The sequence below is a fragment of the Hyaena hyaena genome, unplaced genomic scaffold, assembly GCF_003009895.1.
Source record: "Hyaena hyaena isolate Hyena2069 unplaced genomic scaffold, ASM300989v1 scaffold_1919, whole genome shotgun sequence".
Classification (NCBI taxonomy): domain Eukaryota; kingdom Metazoa; phylum Chordata; class Mammalia; order Carnivora; family Hyaenidae; genus Hyaena; species Hyaena hyaena.
Window position 1 is genome coordinate 89,882 of NW_024082564.1, and position 16,732 is coordinate 106,613.

The following is a 16,732-nucleotide window of genomic DNA, read 5'->3' on the forward strand; positions in this document are numbered from 1 at the left end:
CTCACAGTTAGTGAGTCCTCTGTAAGGCTCTGTGCTAACAGTACAGAACCTGCTTCAGATCCTGTCTCCCTCTCTCTCTAACCCTCCCCTGCTTGTGCTCTCTTTCTCGAAAAATAAATAAATAAACTTAAAAAAAAATGGATATGCATAAAGAAAGCCTCCAGGTGAGGTTGGTGGGGTAGAATTATCTCTTAGTTTCTTCAGTATCCTTCTAGAATATTTCCTTGCACACACAGGCATATGTGTATATGTGTAGATACACAGGTACATATGGTTTTGCACCCCCCTTTCCACTTACAGCAATAGATCTTGGAATTATTTGAGCAACACACCCTTTTCCTTTTCAGACAGCCCAATATTCCTGAGTTACTAGAAACTATTTAACCCTACAGTAGATTTTGGGTTATTTCCTGTCTTTTTCTATTACAAGTAAATTAGTAATTCTCACCCTTGCATATGCCTTCCACTCCATCTGGAATTCCATCCTGAGGTGAGAAAGCTAGTTATCTCCACATGATTTATTGACTAAGTTGTTTCTTACCACAGTGATTTGAAATGTCCCCATTTCTCCTATACCATACTAAATTCTCAAATGAATTTTGCAGTATTTCTGTACTCCCTGCGGTGTTTCATGGATCTACATATTCTTGAGCAGTATGCTCATGCGCAATACCAAACTGCTTCACTTACTGAAGTTTTACAAAAGATTTTGAACTCTGTCAAGGAAAGGGGTGCCAGGCTGGCTCAGCCAGTACAGCATATGGCTCTTGATCTCAGGGTCCTGAGCTCAAGCCCCATGTTGGGCATGGAGCTTACTTAACTAAAAAAAAAAAAAAAAAAAAAAAAATCTTTTAAGGATAGAACTCCCTCATTCCTTTTATTTATTTACTTTCTGAATTTTTGTGGCTAATGTGAATAAATTGCATTGCAGGCTAGAGAAACTCAAAGAACCAGAGATTTGACTGGAGCAGGAAAAAGAGGGAACATTGAGATGTTAATTAGCTCAACTGGCCCACACGGACACAGGAGGTCCTGAAAGGGAGAGGAGGGAAGAGAGAATTTCGGGAGAGGAAGGGAAGAAGAGAGATGAGGCCTGTACTCCCTCTGTCTCTGATCTGGCTTCTGCCCTCTCCACTCCACTGTGAGGCTCTTGACAAGGACACTAGGTTTTCTGGTTCTTTTTTTTTTTTTTTAATTTTTTTTATTTATTTCTGAGAGAAAGACAGCATGAGAAGGGGAGGGTCAGAGAGAGAGGGAGACACAGAATCTGAAACAGGCTCTGAGCTAGCTGTCAGCACAGAGCCCGACGTGGGGCCCGAATCCACAAACCGTGAGATCATGACCTGAGCCGAAGTCGGACGCTTAACCAACTGAGCCACTCAGGCGCCCCTAGGTTTTCTGGTTCTTAAGTACAATAGACTTTTCTCTTAGGGTCCCGTGGTTAGTTTTCAAAATATAGTGGTACCTTGCTGATACCGTCAGGAAGCTGTATGTTTGAATGGCTTCAAACTTTGGGTCCTTTAGAATTTATCTTCCCAGGCTAAGAGAGTCCACTCCCCATACAATGACACCTGGATCGCACACAACAATGTCTGCCTTTACTTCCAGGCCCCCTCCTCCCCTCCACCTCTTCCCCTGCCCCTAACTTCCCTGCGTCCCCCACCAACACTGTCCTTACTCTTTTCCCACTTGAGTTTCTTAAGTATTTTGAGGGAAGAGGTGTGTTGGGACAGACTGAAGGAGGCCGAGGGGTTAGAAAAGATTCCCCAAGAATCTTCACCATTTGCCATACAGCAGAATTTGCTTGAATAAATAGCTCTCTACAGTTTAGATGGTCCACAGTAGTATCTAGCACAGTTTTGGAAGCAGAAGTAGTCAGTATCTGTTGCATAATCAACAGCCGAATTATTTGTTGCTTGTAAATCACAATTGCTGCCATCATTAAGGACAACTGAGGACTATCCTAAAGAACTCATCTCCATGGAACTTGGTAAAGATAAATTTGTTATAAATAAGTATAGTTTCATGGACATTTGGTCTAGGGCAAGTAAATTATCCGACGAGGTGATTTATAAATTCATTCAGCTTAATTCTCTGATAGGAAGCTGAGCAATGAATGTGCCCTGGTCATTGGGTCTGATTTATATCAGAAATGTACAAAAGAAAATGGAGGTTCTCTATCTTGCTCTTGTCCTCTCCCGGTCTCCTGTTACTATATAACAGGCATTTTTTCCCTTTAATTACCTTCTTCATGGCTTGAGAGCTTTGATGACTTGATTAAGCCTTGCAGTGCAGTTCCAGTCCCTACCCATCTGATTAATTAGCCCAAACCTTATTAACTTCCTAATTCTGATCAATAAGGCACTGATGCTAAACTGTGCAAGGGCAAACTAAGGAGGCAATTTTATTTCAAGACAGATAATTTACTTGTTTTTAACCATCTTTTTTTTTTTTAATCTTACTTTTTAATGCAGCCAGACTGGAATACAGTAATATACTAATGGTCCTATGAAGATTGCATACTCTCCAATTATAGCCATTTTTCTTGCTGAAACAGTCCTATGTGATCTCACTGTTTGGGGACCTCCATTATTCAGGACATCAGGTAAGTGTTGCCCAAGGCCAGAGAAAGAATGTGATGATGGTGATGATGATGATGACTGACAAAAGAGGTAACAAGAAACGCCTCTCCCCTAAACCCAAACTCTGAATGGAGTCCCTTACCACTGAGGGAATATTCCAATATTCCAAGCCAGCATTATCCAATGGAAATATTTAAAATTTTCTAGTAGCCACATTCAAGTGAAATTAATTTTGACAGCATATGGTTTATACTCCAAACCATCAAAAATGTTATTGTAGGGGCGCCTGGGTGGCTTAGTCGGTTAAGCGTCCGACTTTCGCTTAGGTCACGATCTCGCGGTTCGTGGGTTCGAGCCCCGCGTCGGTCTCTGTGCTGAATGCCAGCTCAGAGCCTGGAGCCTATTTCAGTCTGTGACTCCCTCTCTCTCCTAGAAATAAAAAAAAGTAAATTAAAAAAATTAAAAAAATATTTAAAAAACAAAACAAAACAAAAAAAACAAAAATGTTATGAAACGATGCTCAGCATCCCTCCTCATCAGGGAAATACAAATCAAAACCACACTGAGATACCACCTCACGCCAGTCAGAGTGGCTAAAATGAGCAAATCAGAGAACTCGAGATGCTGGCGAGGATGTGGAGAAACGGGCACCCTCCTACACTGTTGGTGGGAATGTAAACTGGTACAGCCCCTCTGGAAAACAGTGTGGAGGTTCCTCAGGAAACTAACAAGAGAACTCCCCTAGGACCCAGCAATAGCACTGCTAGGAATTTACCCAAGGGATACAGAAATGCTGAGGCATAGGAGCACATGTACCCCAATGTTCATAGCAGCACTCTCCACAATAGCTAAAACATGGAAAGAGCCTAAGTGTCCATCAACAGACGAATGGATCAAGAAGATGTGGTTTATCTATACCATGGAATACTACATGGCAATGAGAAACAATGAAATCTGGCCATGTGTAGCAACATGGATGGACCTTGAGGGTGTTATGCTGAGCGAAATAAGTCAGGCAGAGAAGGACAAATATCATATGTTTGCACGTATAGGAGGATTAGGAGGAACATGATGGAGGAACAAGGGGGAGAAGAAGGGGGGAAATGGTGGGGGAAAGGGAGAGAGGCAAACCATGAGAGACTCTTGAATGCTGACAAAAACTGAGGACTGATGGATGTGGGGGGGAGGGGAGGATGGGCATGGAGGAGGACACTTGTGGGGATGAGCACTGAGTGTTATGTGGAAACTAATTTGACAATAAACTATTTGTAAAAAAAAACAAAAACAAAAACAAAAAAAATGTTATTGTAATGTATAAGCAATATAAAATTATTAATGAGATATTGTGCTTTCCACCCTTCAGCTTTATTGAGATATAATTGACATATAATATTGTGTAAGTTTAAGGTGTACAGTGTGATGGTTAAATACATGTATATATTGTGAAATGATCACCACAATAATGTTAGGTTTTTGTTTGTTTGTTTTATTTATTTTTGAGAGAGAGATTGAGAGCAGGGGAAGGGAAGAGAGAGAGGGAGACACAGAATCTGAAACAGGCTCCAGGCTCTGAGCTGTCAGCAAAGAGCCAACGAGGGGCTCAAAATCACAAACCATGAGATCACGACTTGAGCTAAAATCAGACACTTTAACCAAATGAGCCACCAAGTGGCCCCCACAATAATGTTCATTAATACCTCCAACACTTCATCTGTGTGTGTGTGTGTGTGTGTGTGTGTGTGTGTGTGATTTGAGAACAAATAAGGTCAATTTTCTTAGCAACTTTCAGGAAAATAATACAATAGTGTTAACTACTCATCATGCTATACATTAGATTGCCAGAATTTACTCATGTTATAAGCGCAAGTTTGCATCCTTGACCAACATCTTCCCATTTCCTCACTCCCCAGCCCTTGGCAGCTGCCTTGCTATTCTGTTTTCTGAGGTCAGCTTTGTTAGATTCCAAGTATAAGTGAGATCATACAGTATTTGTCTTTTACTGTCTGACTAGTTTCACTCAGCATGATGCCCTCAGGTCCCTCCATATTGTCACAAATGGCAAGATTTTCTTTTCTTCATGGCTGAATAATATTCTAGTGTGTGTGTGTGTGTGTGTGTGTGTGTGTGTGTGTGTATACACCACTTTTTTTTATCCATTCATCCAACAATGGACAAGATATTGTGCTTTTTTTAAAAGACTTTATTTTTAAGTAATCTCTATACCCAACGTGGGGCTCAAACTTACAATCCTGAGATCAAGAGTTGCATGCACTACCAACTGAGGCAGCCAGGTACCCTTTGTGCTTTCCTTTTTCAGACTAAACTTTTGAAATCTGGTGTGTATTTTATACTTACAGCTCATGTAAACTGAGACTAGCTACATTTCAAGTGCTCATTAGCCACATGTAGTTAATGAACACAGTACTGGAGAGCATAGCTCTAGATCTCAGAATCAACTGAAGGGCTTATTAAAACACACATTATTGGCCCCGCTACCAGAGTGTGTGATTCAGTAGTCTGGGTGGGGTTAGAGAATTTATATTTCCCCAGGTGATGCTGATAGTGCTGGTTCTGGAACCCCACTTTGAAAACAATGGCTTTAGGGACGCCTGGGTGGCTCAGTCAGTTTAGCGTCCGACTTCAGCTCAGGTTATGACCTCACAGTTTGTGAGTTCAAGCCCCGTGTTGGGCTCTGTGCTGACAGCTCAGACCCTGGAGCCTGTTTGAGATTCTGTGTCTGCCTCTCCCGTGCGCCACTCAGTCTCTCTCTGTCTCACTCTCAAAAATAAATAAAGATTAAAAAAAATTTTTTTTTTTTAAATGACAACCATGGCTTTAGAAATACAACTGATTCAGGGCACCTGGGTGGCTCAGTTGCTTAAACATCTGACTCTTGATTTTGGCTCAGGTCATGATCTCACGGTTTGTGAGTTTGAGTTTTGTCTGGGGCTCTCGCAGAGCATGGAACCTTCTTGGGATTCTCAGTCTCTCCCTCTCTCTGTCTCTGTCCCTCCCCTCCCTCAAAATAAATAAATTAAAAAAGAAAAGAAAAGAAATATGACTGATTTAAACTATCTTCTCCTGGTTACAGAGATCTATACAAAAGTGACATCCCCACCAAGTTTAGGGAAGAGGGCTGCCTTGCTAGCTCAGTCCAGAAAGCATGTGACTCTTGATCTTGGGGTCATGAGTTCAAGTCCCATGTTGGGCATAGAGATTACTTAAATAAATAAATATTTTTTAAAATGTTTAATTATTTATTTTGAAAGAGAGAGAGAGAGAGAGATTACAAATGGGGAATGGGCAGAGAGGGGGATGGGGGGAGAGAGAATCCCAAGCAGGCCCCATGCTGTCAGCACAGAGCCAGGTGGGGCTCGATCTCACCAACTGTGAGAGCATGACCTGAGCAGAAACCAAGAGTCAGACACTTAACCGACTGAGCCACCGAGGCAACACTTCAATCATATAAGATACAAGGAACAAGCAAAAATTGTGATCTGCCTTTCTTTTTTCTTTTTTAAGTTTATTTATTTATTTTGAGAGAGAGAGAGAGAAAGAGCAGCAGAGGGGCAGAGAGAGGGGGAGAGAGAGAATCCCAAGCAGGCTCTACAGAGCCTGACTCGGGGTTCAATCACAGGAATGGAAATGTGAGAATGTGACCTAAGCCAAGACGAAGAGTGGGACGCTTAACTCACTGCGTCACCCAGGTGCCCCTCAGCTTTTTCTTTTTCATGGAAGTCATAACAATGCCTGTCACCAAGGCCCAGGTCAAGGACTGCAGGAGCTCACACAGGGGCCTGGCATCCTGGAACTGCTCAGTCAAGAGCTACAGCCTAAGATATCGGCTCCCAGTGGCATAACAGAAGGCAAGATGGGTGTTTGAGCTCTCCCCCTACACCCGCCTCTGGCTAGGAGTCCATCCACAGATGAGCTATCAATCCAGAAAAGTGCAACTCCTTCAAAACAGACCCAAACTCTCCCATCCACTGGGCTACTGGGAAATGTTTCCTTTTGACAAAAGACCAGAATTTGGGGAAATAACTAAAAAGGACTAAGATTCCATCAGAAAAACCTAGTCATTTCGCCCATAGGTCTCCATATGAAGTGTACTGGGTGTCTGCCATGTACCAGGCTGGGTTGGGCACCCGCTGTGTAGATGCTGGCGCTCCCCAGGTGCAACCCCATCCTCTCTTGCACACACCCCTCCACCCCTCCTTGGCAACCTCAGCTTCCTTCTGATTTTAGCTTTTGCCCACATGCTGACGGCTCCCAAATCCACACAGCCAGCCTCAAGCCAGACCCTGATCCCCAAAAGGCCTGAGAGCACTGCCAACTTGTCTTAACCCCCTGCATCCTTTCCAAACCATTACCTCATTTAAGCCTCCCATTAAATCTAAAATACTAAAGTGTAGAGAAAGTGAGTAACTTACCTAAAATCAGTCCTAAAAATAAATAAATAAATAAACAAATAAACAAATAAATAAATGATCACTTTCCTAATGAGAGAAGCTAACTCACCGCCCTAACCCATATCCAGCTCTTCCCAAAGCCTACGCCCTTCACTCTTCCCATCTTCTCAGTTCTTCCCACAACAGCTGCTACCGGCCCTTCTATTCTACTGCCACCTTGCCCTTTGCCTTGTGAGCAACAGCAGGCTTCTCGGTTTGCCCCGCACACATCCTGCTAATTCATGCCTTCTCCATGCCAGATGCAACAGGAACAATATAAGGGGTGACCTAACCCGTGTGTGTGGAGAGGGGAAGTGGGCAGGCTTCCTGGAAGAAGAGGCATATAAGCTGAAACCTAAAACTAAGTTGACTTGGCAAAGAGCCTGGAGAGGACAGAAGGGAGGAGACAGTTCAGCCCTAGGGAAGGGGGAACCCATGGGAAATGAGCAATGTTCCTGAATCCCAGGGTCACAGGAAAGGAGATGGGGCTCCACATGACGCTGTAAAGGCCGGCAGAAGCCAGATCAGGCCGGGTTCTACACGCATGTTAAAGCAACTGGACTTTTCCTAAGAACAACGGGAATGCCACTGAAGGGCTCTAAGAACTGAGTATTAAAATCCAATTTGTGCTTTTCAAATGTCAGGCTGCTGTGTGGAGAAGGGAGTGGTGGAAGGGAATCCATCCAGAAGCTATCCGAAAAGCAGGAGAATGCAGAGTGGTTCAGGCTATGTGTTGGCGGTACAGGTGGAAAGAAGTGAGCAAGTTTAAAGGACACAAGAAGATAGAATTGGGGGGAGCAGACATTGTGTCCAGGGAGAGGAAGGTAGAGATCAAGGATGAGCCCTTTATTTCCGACTTGGCATCTGGGTAGGTAGGTGCCGTGCCTTGAGACAGCGATGATGGTTACTATTGTTGCTTCTATCTAGATGTGCCTATGGGTCATGCAGATGGAAGGGACAGTCTGGATTGGAAAGGAAGGCTTGGGAACCAAGTGCATAAATGTGGTATTCGAAGCCAAGGGAGTGACTGAGATCTCTAGAGAGACTGTGCAGACAGGCAGAGAAGAGAGAAGCCTGGGGACCATACAACATTTAAAACTGGGGCCACAACAACAGACACATGAAAAGATGCTCAGCGTCCCTCATCATCAGGGAAATACAAATCAAAGCCACACTGAGATACCACCTCACACTGGTCAGAGGGGCTAAAATGAACAAATCAGGAAACCACAGATGTTGGCGAGGATGTAGAAAAACAGGAACCCTCTTGCACTGTTGGTGGGGATGCAAACTGATGTAGCTGCCCTGGAAAACAGTATGGAGGTTCCTCCAAAAATGAACAGTAGAACTTCCCTATGACCCAGCAATAGCACTGCTAGGAATTTACCCAAGGAATACAGGAGTGCTGATGCATAGGAGCACATGTACCCCAATGTTCATAGCAGCACTCTCAACAATAGCCAAATCATGGAAAGAGACTAAATGTCCATTGACCGAGGAATGGATCAAGAAGATGTGGTTTATCTATACAATGGAATACTACTTGACAATGAGAAAGAATGAAATCATGCCAGTTACAGCAACACGGATGGAACTGGAAAGTATTATGCTGAGTGAAATAAGTCAGTCAGGGAAAGGGGTGCCTGGGTGGCTCAGTCGGTTGAGCATCCAACTTCGGCTCAGGTTTAGTGGGTTCGAGCCCACGTTGGGCTCTGTGCTGACAGCCAGCTCAGAGCCTGGAGCCTGCTTCAGATTCTGTGTCTCCCTCTCTCTTTGACCCTCCCCTGCTCATGCTGTCTCTCTCAGAAGTAAATAAAAACATTAAAAAAAAAGTCAGTCAGGGAAGGACAGATATCATATGTTTTCACTCATATGTGGATCTCAAGAAACTAACAGAAGACCATGGGGGAAGGTAAGGGGGAAAATAGTTACAAACAGAGAGGGAGGGAGGCAAACCACAAGAGACATTTAAATGCAGAGAACAAACTGAGGGTGGATGGGGGGAGAGGGGGAGAGGAGAAAATGGGTGATGGGCACTGAGGAGGGCACTTGTTGGGATGAGCACTGGGTGTTGTATGTAAGCCAATTTGACAATAAATTATATTTAAAATAATAAAAACATAAATAAAACAGGGGCTGTGAGGACTCCACAAAAGCCATCCTCTGGAGAAGGGCAGAGAATGTCTCAAAGGTGGGAGTGAGAAGGTAACCAACCCACAGATAAGGACTGAAACAGTCATTTACATTACCGTCAAAGCAATTTACACTTTTCAATAATGTGTTTGTATGCACTAGATTCAGGTGATGTATCCACACCAAGAAACTGTCAGGCCCAAAGATGAATTCAAGCCCATCATTTGCAAGACTGAAAAGCTGTAGCTTTGAAATGAAAATTTTTCCTGCCAGTGTTTTGAGAGTCTGGGGGCAATTTTATCTTGCTCATTGGTTGTCTCCAGCATCATCTGCCTGGCTTACAATTGGTATTCATTAAAAATGTCAAGAAGGGGGGCGCCTGGCTGGCGAGTCAGAAGGGCAGGTGACTCTGGATCTCAAGTCTGGAGTTTGAGATCTAGCTGGGTATACAGATAACTTAAATAAATAAACATTTCTTTAAAAATGTCAGGAGGAAGATGAAAAAGTTCTGGAGCAGAATGGTGGCGATGCTTGCACAAAATGGGAATGTACTCAGTGCCACTGAGTAGTATAGTTAAATATGGCTACAGTCAGAAGGGGTACATGCGCCCCAATGTTTATAGCAATGCTATTGACAATACTCCATTGTGTATGTACTCAGCAATCAAAAAGAATGAAATCTTGCCATTTGCAACTACATGGATGAAACTAGAGGGTAGTATGCTAGGCGAAATTAGAGAAAGACAAAAATAGGAATTTACTCCTATGAGGACTTTGAGATACAAAACATATGAAAATAAGGGAAGGGAAGCAAAAATAATATAAAAACAGCTGAAGAGACTCTTAAATATGGAGAACAAACAGAGGGTTGCTGGAGGGGGTGTGGGACGGGGGAGGGGCTAAATGGGTAAGGGGCATTAAGGAATCTACTCCTGAAATCACTGTTGTACTATATGCTAACTACTTGGATGTAAATTAAAACATAAGTAAATTATTTTTTAAAGTGTGAAAATAAAATAAAGTGTGGTCTCCAAGTTTTTAAAACAATGAGAATGCAGAAAGATAGGAAGCAGGAGGGAAGAGAGAAATCATACCACTTCCATTAAGTGTTAACTTGAGGATTTAAGCTCAAGGTGTGTAGTGCTTCCCCTCGCACTCTTTGCCAAAAAAGGAAGTTCCAGCAGGCACAGGATCCAGGAAGGGGAGCAGAGCCCCCATGATGGGGGAGGTTGGCTTCATCTCCTGCCACACCTTGTGCTAAGGACTGCGTTTTACCCAGGTAGTACAAACTGAGCTCTCTGCCACATTTTTGCTCATGCCACCATGATAAAATTGTGCCAGCTTTGGTTCCTTAGGAAATTCAGTGAGGCATAGACGATGCTAATATTTTCTAACCAGATCTGGACAAGTATTGAACTTGTAGACTACCGTTTATATCTTTTCCCCCAAGACTTTGGGAACTTTTCCAACTTTTCTTGTAACTTGGAACCATTTTATTTAATGTTTTAATTTTCTAAAACGTTCGTTTACTTTTGAGAGAGAGGGAGCACACATGCAAGGAGGGGAGGAGCTGAGACGGAGACACAGAATCCAAAGGAGGCTCCAGGCTCTGAACAGTCAGCACAGAGCCCGAGGCAGGGGTCTCGAACCCACAGACTGCAAGACCATGACCTGACTGAAGTCAGATGCTTAACTGACTAAGCCACTCAGGTGCCCCTGGAACCATTTAAATGGCAGGAATCATATGTTCTTTAAAGGTTGCACAGACACACAACACCTGTAAAACTTCATATCTCTTCAGGAAATAGATCTTTGGCAACATGTTCAGTCCTTCTGAAGATACAGCCCTATTCAGATTTTCATCTCTTCTGAAGACAACTTTGATAATTTATGTGTTCATAGAATATACTCAAAGAATACTTTTACATTCAACGATACATATTTTCAGACTTATTAATATTTTATGTAATAATGTCATTTTTCATCTTTTCAGGGCTTGTGAAAAAAATCTTTTTCAGGATTTGTTTTTTACTCCTAATGTTGTTTTTTTTTAATTGACACTTCTTTTTATTTTTAGCTTGGTCAGTTTTCTCTATTTGCTATGGGCTATTTTCCCCCAAATAACCAGACCTTGATTTTATTTATGTGGCAGCTTTTCTTTCATTTTCTTCATTAATTTTGGCTTTCCCCAATTCATAACTCCTTCATAAGTTAAAATCTGTCATGTTAGTTACATTAATGTAAATTTTACTAGTTGTAAAGATGCACCAGGGACTAATTTTAAGAAGGCACCAGAGGGGCAGTGGCTCAGTAGGTTGAGCATCTGACTTCAGCTCAGGCCATGATCTCATGGTTTGTGGGTTCGAGTCCCGTGTCAGGCTCTGTGCTGACAGCTAGCTCAGAGCCTGGAGCCTGTTTCGGATTCTGTGTCTCCCTCTCTCTTTCTGACCTTCCCCTGCTCATGCTTTCTCTCTCTCAGAAATAAATAAAACATTAAAAAGAAATTATTAAAAAAAAAATAAGGCACCAGGAAGATGTATTGGTCAATACTAGAAGTTTTATAGATATTAATATGTGCCATTATATTTTAAATAGCTAAGATTAATCTTCAGGTATATCTGCTTTTACATTTTCTAGGCCACACAAAAATTATTCCAGCCATGATTTTCTAGAGTTGTAAACCTCAGGGCTTCAAGTGTGATTTTAACTGTAAGTTAGAGTGGATCTGAAGTCATTTTGAAAGAGAATTCTGGTCCCGTGAGCGGTTGCTGCCTTAGCCCACCTTTGCAAAGCTGGGGTGGTGCTCTATAGAGGCCCGGGTGATCACCAGGCTCTCCAGTTTTCACAGGTGCGGATGAATTTTTGTCTTTGTTCAGAAGAGAATAGAAAGTTGGTTCCTCAACCTCTCTGGCTCTGTTTGCCCATCTGCAGAATGGGTATAGCAATAAGCCACTCGCAACAATCTTTTGAAGATTTTTGAAGATCAGGAAAATAAAACTCAAAACTATTTACTAATTTCCCTAAAGCCACACAGTTAATAGAAAGTTTGAACAAGCCGCGCCTGGGGTCAAGAACGTTGCTTTGATCTCCAAAGTCTCTACCTATACAACGTTTCTCAATTTGACTCTAATCACACATTTTAAAATGTTCAACACAGGGATGCAGGTCATGATCATTTTGCATTTAAGCTATTATACACAGCATCTTAAATATATAAAGACATACACTTTGTCTGAATGTCAAGTAGAAGCCAAATGCAATAGAGCTGATAAGATTTTAAAAGTGTATTAACATTTGCCAATGAGGAGTTTGTTAATGATCTTAGCAAGAGCAGATTCAGTGCTGTGTGAGGACAGAGGGCCATGAAAAGATTGCAATTATCATAAACGCTTTGAGGTAACAAGTGCTTTTACGTTATGTAGCATTAGAGTGTGGCCTGCATTACTCCCAGTGCAAGCTAACCCCTTCTGACGGCTTCCAAGGTCCTCCAAGACCGTATGTTCTGCAACCTTGCATTCCTCAACTCCTGCTACTGTATCCTGTCATTCTTTCTGCCTTTGCTCCAACCCGCTGGCCTCCTCCATGTCCCTCTGTCACAGACACATTGTGCTCTTAAGTCTTAGAATACTTGCTCCTCAGACTGGAAGGCTCCTTCCCAGATCCCCACCCTTGACACCCTTACATTCACGCCTGCCCTGACTGCCCTTGGTCAAATTACCACCTGTCTGTACCCCAGTCTTCCTGACCTTGTTTGATCTCCAAAGCACTTGCTTTCCGACATACTACATTTCCTTTTTCACCACGTCTGTTCTCCGGTGAATGTCTCCCCCACTCCCCACCACTAGAATTTGAACTTCATGAGCACAGGGGTTTGGGTTTTGACACTCACATATATCACCCACCTGGAACACACTCGACACAGCAAAGGTTTCCAAAAAACATTTGGTGAAAGAATGAATGAACGAATGAATTAACAAATGCAAAACGACGTACTAATTATGTATCTACACTCATTAGTCACTCACACTTAGACTTCACATCTGGGCTCTGCTGCTCACTAGATGTGCAGCCTTTTTTAACCTTCGTTTCCTCATCTGTTGATGAAGAAAAGATAAGATTATCTTTATATCTCGTAAGATTATTGTTGAGATTCTATAAGGCAATTAGTGCACAGTGCTTAGCACCATGCCCAGAACATACCTAGAATATGCTCAGGAAATGTTAGATGCTATTACCATATGTCATCTATCATCACTATAATCATTGTTTTATTTAATTTCCACACTGGCCCTAAAAGGCTGATATTATTCCTATTTTAAAGATATGGAAAGTGAACAAAAAGAGGTGAAATAACTTCTTCATCATCAGAGAGGATAAGTCTCCCAGCTGGTCTACTGGGTCCCTCTTTTCAGGCCGCTTGGTTCACCTGGCTCCTGCCTGACCCTGGGATCCTTGGCCACCAAACATCACTGGCTCCTCCCACAACATCCAGACTCATCTGAAGCATCAGGGCAGTGGGGCTTCCCCAGTGGTTGTCCAAGGAGTGCAGGGGTTAACTTCCCATGGGCAGCAGACTGAGATCCTCTCCGTTTTGCATTCTGAGCTATTTTCTAAAACAGTGTTGCTGTATAGTCTTCCTAGAAAAGTGCCTATGGCTGAGCTTCATAAGACAGGATCTAGATATACACCACCTTGCATTTTCTTCCTCTCTTCTTTTTTTTAAATTTATTTACTTATTTTTGAGAGAGAGAGTGAGAGAGCACAAGCAGGGGAAGGGCAGAGAGAGAGAGGGAGACAAGAATCTGAAGCAGAATCTGAAGTCGGGCACTTAACCAACTGAGCCACCCAGGTGCCCCAGTTGTATATTTTTATTACATATATATATGTTTTATTTTCCTATTCCTACTTATTAAAAAAATTTTTTTAATTGAAATCTGCAGTGCTTTGCCTGTGTAAGAGCCAGAGCTCTCACTGCACTTGGGCAAATTGCTTTTTCTGTCTGCCCTTCAAGTTCCTCATCTGTACCACAGGGATGATCATGAACCAACCATCAAGTATTCAGACCAGGACCTGGCACATAAGATATCACCTTTTTAATTAAAAAAAAAAAAAATTATTTTTAAGTAATTTCTATACCCAATGTGGGGCCTAAACCCACAACCCTGAAACCAAGAAGCACATGTTCCATGGACTGAGCAGCCAGGAGCCGCAGAATACTACCTTTTGAAGGAAAAATTTTAGTTACAATGTAGAAGTCTTTAAAACTAAACTATAACCCAGGGCGCCCACCCGGGTGGCTCAGTTGGTTAAGCATCTGACTCTTAATGCTGACTGAGCCCCCAGGTTCTCCCCCCACTGCTCACTCACTCTCTCTCTCAACATAAATAAATCAACATTCAAAAAATAAATAAATAAAACTAAACTATTACCCTGTTTTCAAAAAACACTTAAATAATATCAATCATGCAGTTAGTGACAAAGGTGCTACTATATTTGAACCAGATATTGTTCTAAGTACTTACAAAATATCTTATTTAATCCACACAAAAAGCCTGTGTGATAGGGATTATTATCCTCATTTTACAAATAGAAAATTGAGCTCAGAGAAGTTTGCTGCCCCAAATCATACAATTAATTGTATCGGTCTCTAATGTCTATGCTTTTAATTATTTGTTTTTGCTTTTTCTTTTAAACAATTATTTATTTTTGAGAGAGGCAGGGAAGAGCAGAGAGAGAGGGGGACAGAGGATCTGAAGTGGGCTCTCTGATAACAGCAAAGGGCCTGGTGAGGGGCTTGGACTCACAAATCATGAGATCCTGACCTGAGCCAGGAAGTCAAACACTTAACTGATTGAGCCATCCAGATGCCCCTCTGCTTTTAATTACTGTACCATCTTCCTGTCAGAAAATAGGAGGTAGTTCCTCAATATGTAAAAATAGGTAAAATTTAAAATACAACAGTTTAAATATCTCCAAGCTAATTATCATACTAGGCAGGATTGCAAGGCTAATATTCTGCTTACAAAACAATTGACTACATTGGGGTAGGGAGGTGTGGGGAGTAGAAAAGAAATGTGGGCTTTGCTTCCATTATAATGTATGTTATGTTTAATAATTTTTTGTTTCCTTCTTTAACTATTTTGAGAGAGACTGAGAGAGAGAACAATCAGGAGAGGGGCAGAGAGAGGGAGAGAGAGAATCCCAAGCAAGCTCCATGCTCACAGCACAGAGCCCAATGTGGGGCTCGACCCACAACCTGTGAGATCATGACCTGAGCTGAAACCAAGAGTCAGACATTTAACTGCCTGAGCCACCCAGGCGCCCCTGTGTGTCAGTTTAAAAATGTCAGGGCAGAGGTGCCTGAGTGGCTCAGCTGGCTGAGTGACCAACTCTTGATTTCGGCTCAGGTCATGGTCCCAGTCCCAAGTCCCATGTAAGGCTCCACAGTAAGCGTGGAGCCTGCTTAAGATTCTCATTCTCTCTCCCTCTCTCCCTCTCTCTCTCTCTCTCTCAGTCCTTTCTCTCTCTCCCCCTTCTGCCACTCTCCCCTGTTTGTGCGCTCACGCTCTCTCTCATTCTCTCTTAAAATAGAAATTAAAGTAAGTGAATGAGTCAGTCAGTCAGGGCAGAGGCTCTCAGCTGGCTTAGTCGGAAATGGATGCCATTCTTGATATTGAGGTCATGAGTGCCAGCCCCATGTCGGGTGAAGAGACTACTAAAAAATCCCCACAAGGGACCCCTGGGTGGCTCAGTCACTTAAGCATCTGACTTCAGCTCAGGTCCTGGTCTCACAGTTTGTGGGTTTGAGCCCCATGTCCAGCTCTGTGCTGACAGCACATAGCCTGGAGCCTACTTTGAATTCTGTGTCTCCCTCTCTCCCTCTCTCTGCCCCTCCCCTCTCGCGCTCTATCCATCTGTCTCTCTCTCTCTGTCAAAAATATATAAACATTTAAAAAAATCCACAAAACTTAAAACCACCTCCTACTAATAAATATAAAACAAAAATGTTGTACTGTTCCTGCTTTGATAATCAAGTGACCCAGATGGAAGACAGGAAATTACAATTCTTCTGTTTTAAAACTTCAACTAGAAGAACTTGTGAGAATATTAATAGCTTTTCCACTTACAGGATGCTTTTAGTGATGAGGTATTGTCCTCTCTTCTACTACTCTGCATGAAGTAAAACCTGAAATTAAAGATATCACAATGAGAGCTTCCTAGACACCAACGTGGAGTTCTTAGATTCTGTTCCTCTTTACTGCTTGATGTGAGCCTTGTCGAATAAACCAAAAAAGTGTAACCCAATCTGGAAAAATACAGTTATTCCTCCCTCTCAAGGATACACAGTCTTCATTTTATCCAGTGACTCTGTCTTGCGCCTACTTTGGTCTGACACAGAAATTAACTTCATTTTCCAGCTCATCACACTCAGCATATGCTCCAACAAATGGATTCCTGTGTCCGGAGACCAGTAAAATCTCTGCCTCCCTTGGGGACTCTGCTATAGAGCGTTTGTTCTAGGACATTAATGGATGTCCTAACCAGTCCACGTTTTCTAAAGCAATGACA

The 16,732-nt window shown here is 42.5% G+C and overlaps 1 long non-coding RNA gene across 2 annotated transcripts in view; it reads right to left on the reverse strand.

The window, feature by feature from the left end:
* Positions 1-16,732, reverse strand: part of LOC120226983 — a 78,575-nt gene that overhangs the window by 58,600 nt on the left and 3,243 nt on the right. For both annotated transcript variants that reach the window (XR_005527135.1, XR_005527136.1), the window contains exons 2-3: positions 16,291-16,349; positions 13,189-13,257 (exon numbers count right to left, since the gene is read on the reverse strand). This is a non-coding gene — a long non-coding RNA (uncharacterized LOC120226983). The remainder of the gene's footprint in view (positions 1-13,188; positions 13,258-16,290; positions 16,350-16,732) is intronic.